We start from the raw sequence: 9,447 nt of genomic DNA, 5'->3' as shown, positions 1-9,447 counted from the left end.
GATAATTTTGTTAAATTCATGGGAATTCTTCCAATGAGACAAACTCTAAAATTACTGACAGGTTATTGTGAATTATTGAAGCAATTATTTGGGAGGGGGCTAAGAATTTTATTATCATTTTTCTTTTATCTTCTTATGATAGCAGTTGCTCTCTTTATGTTTTAGATGGAGGTGCTCAGGCAAGCTCATCACTGATGACCCTTTTCAAGGTCACTAAAATAAATCCATTTCAGTCCTAGGGCTAGATTTCTAACCTCCGTGTCATTATGTGAAACCTGTGTCCTAGAGGTGTTGCCATTGATTGATCCTTTCAATATTGGAGGTTTTTCAAATCTGGTTTAAAAATTCAATGTGATGAAAAACTGATCACACGCACACACAATTTTTTACTTTGCAGCATTGTTTGGTGCAGAGTACAAATCTGGAACTATTCATATCCAGAGAAATCCAAGCTGTTGAAATGCTGTGTCCACCAGATTGTTGAAAATGCTGGTTTTAAATTAGTTGCCAATATTTAATAATTGGGAACTTCACATGGCTGGATTTCTGGTGTCTTTTTTAAATTTGAAAGATCAGTGAACATTGGCCTATATTCTTGAATAGTAAAAATCCCCTGGGACTGGGTGATACTACCCCCTTTAGATGGGTGAATTTCATCACCATCTCCATCGCAAGCTTATTCATCATTTACATTAAATATTTGACCTCTATGGGCACAAGAGTTAGAGAACCTTGAGGTTCAGGGATCTATTCAAGTCACTAGAGTAGAAATCTTCCTTAGTTTCCCAACCCTTTCCTAGGCATGCCATTCAAAGCCTTTTACAATAGCTCCTCAGCTTATCTTTCTGTTGGGTTTTTATCCATTCCCCACTACCATTATCCTGTTTCAAGTCCCAAATATGCAGGTTTTCTTGAATATAACACATGCTATTCTCTGTTCATTGCAATATAATGAATAGATGCTGGTATTCACAACTTTCCTGTGAACTACTAATTTACCTCTGCCTGAAGGATTTTTCCTATCCTTAGACCCCCAGGACAAATTTCTACTTAATTTCCTATCAGCTCCAATTATACTTCCTAAGCATAGCCTTTTCAAATCATCTCCACTCCCATCCTCTCCAAATACATTGCATCACTTTCTCTTCTATGAACTTCTATTATGGCAATTACTGAGTTGCCCTATGGTAATTTGGCCTCTTATTGCCCTTGCACCCCAACTCCTCCCCCTTCCCCCATGCACGCTGTGTTATTTGCAGCTTTGACCTCTGGATCTAGTTTCCTCCTCTGCCTTCTGCTCCTCATGATCTCTGATAGGATATATGCCAGCACCACCCACCCCATGCCTCCAAGATCAACACAAGTGCCACTGCTAGGCTAGCACCTGGATAACCCAGCTTGACCCTCTGAGAAAGGGGATTAGGACACGTTCCTCTAAATTGCTTGTCCCAGGAACCCTACTACATATGCTTGGCAACATGCAAACATTTACTATTCACGATGCTCAGTCCGCACTGTGGGAAGCATGGCACAAAGAGAAGAAATGCAGATTCCTAATGGCTGGTGTCAAATGTTTTGTCCAACTTATTAAATTACTCGGTGGAGCTGCTTGACTGCTGTTCACAGATGCTTTAAAACCCCAGCTCTGTTCCTATTCTTCACAACACAATAGTCACATGAAATCCAGCAAACCACCTTGCAATTATAGTTTTTTAGAAAAACAATCCTACATTACCAGTCATTTATGTGAGGGGCCTGAAAGCAAGGGATTTCCACTGTCTCACTTGTCCGCCAGAGTGGTGGTCAAGACCGCTGGCAGGGTGGACTTCTTCAGCCACCCATGGGGGCGTCTCATGGTCCCCACCGGCTGCAAGGCTCTGAGACCATCTGTAGAGGATGCCAAGTGAGAGAAGCCCCCACACAACTCAAACCCAGGAACAAGGCTGTTCACAAAGTCAGTGTGTCGGTAATAATGAAGAAATGGTTTCCAAGCAGGAAAATTGTGTGGCAGATGCAGAGGCATGCCCCCTGACCCCCGTTGCTCCCCGCCAAGAGCGTGCACTGGAAGCTGCCAGGAGGAGAGACCCCAGCGATTCCGGAGGTGGAGCTGCACATGGAGGCCCTTGCGGGGCAGGGCTGGGGTGCTGATGCCTATGCTGGAACAAGGAACAGGAGGTGCTAGAGCAAGGCGAGCTTCAGCAGGCAGATGATGGCATCTTTGAGGCGCTGCTCTGCCCAGCTGGCTGCCCAGGAGTATGGACAACCTCACATCATGTACGACCTCCCTAAGGCAAATCAATGAAATTTTCCAATGACCTAGCACTCAAGCTACCATCAACAGGAAACTAGATTCTGTAGAATGACAGAAGTATAATAAGGAACAGCAGCTGAAAAGATGACAGCCAAACAAAAGCGTCTCCAGGCCATCCTTCACTGGGCAGAGGTAAAAGCTGAACTAGAACATGCCAATCTAGTGGAGGACATCGGAAATGAAATCAACTGAGTCTGCAGGACATCAGAGAAGAGCCTCAAGCTTGAAGAAGAATCTGAGGAAAGTGACACCGAATTGGATGAAGCTTTTAAAACGCCAGGTTTTCTGTTCAAAACCCTTTTTAAGAATGCACCGTGCATTCTGTCCTTTCATCATTAAGTCATTATGCACAGATTAATATTTTAGGAATTACATGCAGTAGTTATCTGTGGGCCCTTAAGGTGTTTGGGGCAATTTATTGCAAATTCAGACACTGTCAACTGACATTTTAGCCATGTCCTGTTCATTAAAATCAGATGATAATAAACTGACTAAAGTTAAAGAAAAAAAAAAAAAGACCATTGACAGCATGTTCTGGGCATAGGCTGAGGTATTTGCATTTAGTTAGAATTGTCCAAAGAGACTTTTGGAGAACAGAGCTGTGCTTGAAGATGGAGATACTTGCATGAAGGGAGTGTACACATTTCTGGGGAGACTTTTATCCTTTGCTGAACCCACAACCCTAATCAAAATGGTATGTTGTGGTTATCAACCAAGGCCCGCCTTTAAAACTTTATAGTAGATTACAGAAAAGTGAGATGTTGTATAGACAAGGCCCTGGTCTATAACTTAACCCAAATATCCTACTGGTACAGATGGTAACCCGGTGTTTGAGACACACATCATGAAGAAAATAAATTTCCCTCCCTGCACTCCCCCTCCCCCTCTCAACTGGAGGGAGCTGATATGCTCCATTACATCTTTTCCATTGTGCCTTGGTATTACCATGTTTCCACCTTTTCTGAGGATGCAATCATTACCAAATAACCTTACAAGTGTTGCCACCAGTTCTGAGGACTTCTCTGGAATATTGATCAAGTATGACAGGCGCTTGGAAGATTTTTTAGACCAAAATTCAAAGGAATTCCCATGACATTGGAAGTATATTGCACAGTTGGAAAGATTCATGACCAATGATCCTCTGAAAGTGGTATATTTGTTACAGTATAACATTTTAAGATTCTATAAAATAGTATCAGAATGCCCAATTTAAAGTAGTTTAAACTCACATCCCAAAACATCTAGAGAAGGGATCTGTCCCCGGGTTGGTCAATCAGAGGTAGGACATTGACATAAAAGACTGAATGACTTCCCATTTGGTGATCCTTTGACTTGTCCCCTCATGGTCATGGCCTTACTTCCAAACATCACACAAAGAGACAACGTCTTTCCCAAACAAATTTTTTTCATGAATTTTTAAAAATTTTATTTGGGAGGAAATCTACTCAAAGTCCCCCAGCAACCTTCCCACCAGGTCACGTAGGCCATGATTGGATTTCATTCTTAGGCCCTACCTGCAAGGGAGTATGGGAATATAATATCTGACATTTTCAGAACTATACTTAGCATGGAGGAGGGGGTGAGGGTGTTGGGGCAGAGAAGGCAAGCAACACTGTCTGCCCATCCTCCAAAATGCAAAGACATGATTCAGTGACAAAAATTATTTGGTTCTTCACTGTTTCCCCAGGAACCCTTAGGTTCTTCATTCAGAATATCAGGAGCTTTGGCTAACATTTTGGACACTAATTGCTTGTTTCTTACCTATGCTTATTCTGATCTGACTCCAATCCCACCTGTCTTCTTTTATTTGCTAGTTGAACTAATTACTCTGGTGTTTGGCTCTCAAATATTTTTTCTTTCTTTTTTAACTGTGAAAATAACATATATACAAAAAAAAGCAATAAATTTCCAAGTACATTGTAACCAGTAGATATACAACAGATTTAAAGTTTGGTATGGGTTACAGTTCCATGATTTTTCATCTTTTCTTCTAGCTGCTCCAAGAACCGGAAACCAAAAGAAATATCAATATATTGATTCAGCAGTCATATTCATTCGTTAAATCCTATCTATGCTGTTATACTCGTCCTTCTCTTTTTGTGAAAAATAACATATATACAAAAAGCCATAAATTGCAAAGTACATTACAACAATTAGTTGCAGAACAGATTCCAGAGTTTGGTATGGGTTACAATTCCAAAATTTTAGGTGTCTACTTCTAGCTGCTCTAAGGTACTAGAGACTAAAAGAAATATCAATATACTAATTCAGCACTCATACTCATTTGTTAAACCTGACCTTCTCTGTATAACTCCATCATCACCTTTGATCTCTCTCTCAATCTTTAGGGCTATGCCCATTCTAACTTTTCCATGTTGGAAGGGGCTGTTGATAATACGGGGTGGAGGATGGAACTAGTTGATGTTCTGGAGAGGCTGGCCCCTCTGCATTTCAGGACTTATCTAGTCCACGGACCCATCTGGAGGTAGTAGGTTTCTGGAAAGTTGCCCTAGTGCATGGAACCTTCGTAGATTCTTGTATATTGCCCTAGGTATTCTTTAGGGTTGACAGAAATGGTTTTGTTTGGAGTTTGGCAAGTTATGATAGTAACAATGTCTGACCAATGTAAGAGTGACCTCCAGAGTAGACTCCCGACTCTATTTGAACTCTTTTAGCCTCTGATACCTTATTTGTTACACTTCTTTTCCCCCTTTTGGTCAGGATGGCATTGTTGATCCCTTGGTGCCAGGGCCAGACTCATCCCTGGGGGTCATCTCTCATGCCACCAGGGAGACTTTAATACTTTCACCCCTGGATGTCATATCTCATGTGGGGGGAGTGGATGGGAGGGCAATGGTTTCACTTGCAGACTTGAGCTTAAAGGGAGAGAGGCCACATCTGAACAACATAAGACGTTCTCCAGAGGTGATTCTTAGGCATACCTATAGGTAGGCTAAGCTTCTCTATTACATACATGAGCTTTACAAGAAGAGTGAGTGTTTGGCTCTCAACTCTTACTCACAGACTTTCAGCTTCTGGCTTCTCCTACTCTGAATTATCTTGACAGGTGATTTAGACTGCTGGGGACTCTATCAAGTGGAGGGGTTTGGCACACCCTCCCAGCTCCCATAGTATCAGCAGGGCCCATGTATTTTGAGCAGTGAGACGCCAGTTTTCACTTTTAAGAATCATCATAGAGAATCAGGTAAGAACCATCTCCCTCCTGTTGCCAGCTGGGATGGGAGATAAGATAATATTTAGGAACAGAAGAATTCCAAACAAGACAAGAAACTCACAATGATAAGATAGACCACTGCTTTTTCCCTACCCTTCCAATCAGCACAGTCTTCCACATTGTATGAGTCCATTTATACAAATTGTCCAGAACAGGCAAAACCAGAGTCAGAAGGTCGATTAGTAATTGCCTGGGGCTTGGAGGGGGGTGGATTGGGGAGAAATGGGGAGTGACGGCTAGTAGGTATAGGTGTCTTTTGAGGATGATGAAAATGTTATAAAATTGATTGTGGTGATAGTTGTACAAATCTGTGAATATATTTAAAAGCCATCAAATAGTACACTTTAAATGGGTTAATTTTATAGTATGTGACTTATATCTCAATAAAACTGTTAAAAAAAAAAGAATTTACCTGAGATTTAAAAAAAAATAAAGGTCATGGAAAGGTAGTGGATTCCAACAGTATTATTTCAGTTCCAAATCTGTGTTGCCAGCCTGCCAACCCCTGACCAGTTACAAAAGAGGGAATGAGGACCTGCCTGTCGTCTGGTGCTGTTGAGACATTTCTGCGCATCAGTCCTCACACTAAGTTCTTTGTATCACTATGAGCGAGTAGGAAAAGTAGAAAAACGTATTGTTCCTCAATTAGACACTGCCTGTCTTGAGTAGACTTGTAAACACTATTGCCACACAGATCTTTGGCTGTTATTGATGTGACTTCCAGGATACAACAGAACCTTTGATAATTAATCCTCAACTTCTGGACTCAATCAATGGTCTTCCATCATTACCACTGAAATATAATCCATTCAGAACTTGGTTTGTGGCCCATTAACAAGCTCTGTTCACTGGCAGATTTCTGTCAATGACAGATCGGGAAAAATATCACTTTAATAAATGTCTGGGAAACATTTTTCCTTGCGCAGAAATGAATGTTTCAATCTAGATTTTGTACGTGTACAATATGGTAACCTCTCTCCGGAGAAAAGTTGCTGTCTTTTTTCTAACAGACACTGTTATTCTCAGTTTATTAAAGGAGAAAGTTATTGCTAACGATACTTCCTAAGAGTCCCAGTGATTTTCCAGTCTTTTCTACAATTAACCTAAGGTAGTGCCACTGGATATCCACCACTGGCACCTCCAAGTTTCAGCATTTAAATTGTTCTTCTGATAGCCAAAACCCCTTTAGAGTACTGTGTAAAAATTACTGAATGTTCACTGTACAGAGTGGCTCTTTATTTTTTTTTTTATTTTACTTTTGCCGAATATAATACAATAAACATAAAACTGAAAAAAGCAATCAACTAGGCCAATTTACAATTGTAAATTACAATTTACAACAAAATTTGTAATTTTGTAATAGACTATTACAAATTTTCCCTGTACATTTAAATATGCTTTTATTTACCCAAAATTTCAACTTAGGTGCATCTTTTCCATTTAATTTAATAAATGCTCCTGAATGTCTACTGTGAGCCAGGTGCTGTCTGGGGTTCATCAGTGTGACATGAATAGAATAGAATTGAAGGCACTATAATTTTTTTGTAACAAAAAAGTACTCTCCCTCACTCTTTATCCCCTTCTTCATACCCCTTCCCTTGGAAACCACTAATCTGCTTTCTCTCTCTGCGATTTTCCTTATTTCTAGTCATCTCTTATAGACGATATCATATATTTTTTGTCCTTATGTGTCGTGCTTGTTTCACTGAGTATAATGTCTTTGCTCCTTAATTTTTTAAGTTATAAATGCAGTTATAGAGTTATTAGATATAATTTTATGAAGTTAGAAAAATTCCAAATTATTTACTTACTCTTGCATGTCTGCATATGTGCCTTTTGGCCTCAAACTTGAGGAAGGTAGACTTTGAAAAACAGCATTAAATATTTTGCTTACTCTCACCTTCCTTAGAAACTTTCTCAAAACCTTTAAGAATTTTTTTAATTAAAAAAGATGTGTGAGATATGAAAAGATAGGTATGTAAATGAGTCACATGGGGAAAAAAAGGTGAGGCACAATGAAAATAAGATGTTAAGGAAAAGGCCATCCAAGGTTTTTAGGAGAATTGGAAAATCAAAGTTGATCAATAAATCACAAGTTAATAGAAAAATAAACAAGGACAACACAAAACCTGTCATATTCTGAATTAAGAAAAGAAGACCAGCAAGCTTAATGGCTTTCTGAAGTTAATATGCCAAGGTTTGATTTGTGATTCAGAAATAATGGCTTGAAGCTTTCATATCACCTCTCAATCCACTTTAACATAACTGGTTTGAAGGTTGCTATAAGATTGTTTTAAAAGAAAATGTTCTGACCTTTATCCATCATATACTCCACAAATATTTACAGAGTTCTTATGACCATGGATTCAGATGTGCTTCCTTCTGCTCATATGTTTCTGTTTTTATTTCCCTGGAGAAGAAAGGCCCATCGCCACCCAGAATCGTGTTTTCCTTAGATCCCATCACCAACGGCCTGTAGTTATCAAGGCTGGTTGATTTGATCTTTGAATACTAGCCTTAGCATTGTTCTTTACTTCTTCCCTCCATGATTAATTTAGGCCCTAATTGATTCTTATACTGACCACGTTTGTCACTTGCTAACTGGTCCATCTACTACTCATTCCAGTCTGCAGACTGTGACCAAATCTTTTCATGCTGCTTTAGAGGTTTCCATTATCACAAAGTGAAATATAAACTCCTTAGCAAGAAACGCAAGTTCGTTTACTATCTGGCCACATCTGATCACTCCAGCTCCATCTCCACCACTGGTCCTATGTCCCCTGAGACAGCTAAGTTCATGGATCAACTTGGCCAGGGTGGTGGTGCCCAGTTGTTTGTTCAAACAAGCACTGATCTGATTGATATTGTGAGGGTACTTCATGGATGGATTTAATTCATCAGTCAGTTGGTTGCATCCATGCCTGATTACATCTACAATCAACACAGGAGACTACCTTCAGCAATGAAAGAAGTCTCATCAAATCATTCGAAGACCCTAAAGAGAGAACTGATGATTTTAGCAGTCAAAAAAAAAGAAAAAAAGAATTTCTCTCTCTACTTTAGCCCGCCAACTTCTGGGGAATTCATCAAAATCTTCAACAGCATTTCCAGCTTGGAGCCTGCCCCTATGAACTTGCTGATTCCTATGTGCACGTGAGCCAATCTCTATTCTCCACTTTCTGGAGACTCCTGACCCCCAAACCCTAACTGCACCTAAATACTTTCATTAATGTCTCCTCTCTTGTTTTGCTCCTTGCCTGCCAGTCCTCTACCTGTAGACATTGCCCCTGGTGTGAGCTGCACAGCGGAGAGACTCACATGACAAGGAGCTGAGTGAGTCCTCCAGCCAAAAGCCACCAAAGAATGAGGTCCTCATCCTGCCAGCAGCCACACAAAAGAGTTTAGAGGCAGATTCTCCCTAACTGAAGACTATACCTGAGACCGCAGCACTGACTGATGGCATAACTGCAACCTCATGAGAGGTCCTGAGCCAGAGGCTGCCAGCTAAGCCGCACCCAGATTCCTGCCCCATAAAAACTATGAGATAATACATGTTTATTGTTTTAAACCCCTAAACTTTGTATAATTTGATTCACAAGAATAGAAGACTAATATACATTTACATTCCACCAATTGCTCAAAAGTAATTTACAAATTCAAACCACAATTTAAACAACAAAGACTGAAATGACAAGTAATAACGGAACAAACATCAATTTAAAATTGTCCCGTCCGCCCTAAAAGCTGAGTTAATTCCATTCTCTGCTGTCAACTGCTATCAGTTAACGCGGGGTATACTGATGAAGGATTGTAACCACACAAGTTTGATGTATGGCTTCCAAACTCACCCAGACCTTCCTGATTTACAACTCAATCCTCTTAATAGGCAACTGTTGGCTTC

The sequence above is a fragment of the Tamandua tetradactyla genome, chromosome 7 (genome assembly GCF_023851605.1).
Source record: "Tamandua tetradactyla isolate mTamTet1 chromosome 7, mTamTet1.pri, whole genome shotgun sequence".
NCBI lineage: Eukaryota > Metazoa > Chordata > Mammalia > Pilosa > Myrmecophagidae > Tamandua > Tamandua tetradactyla.
This window is presented reverse-complemented; position numbering follows the sequence as displayed.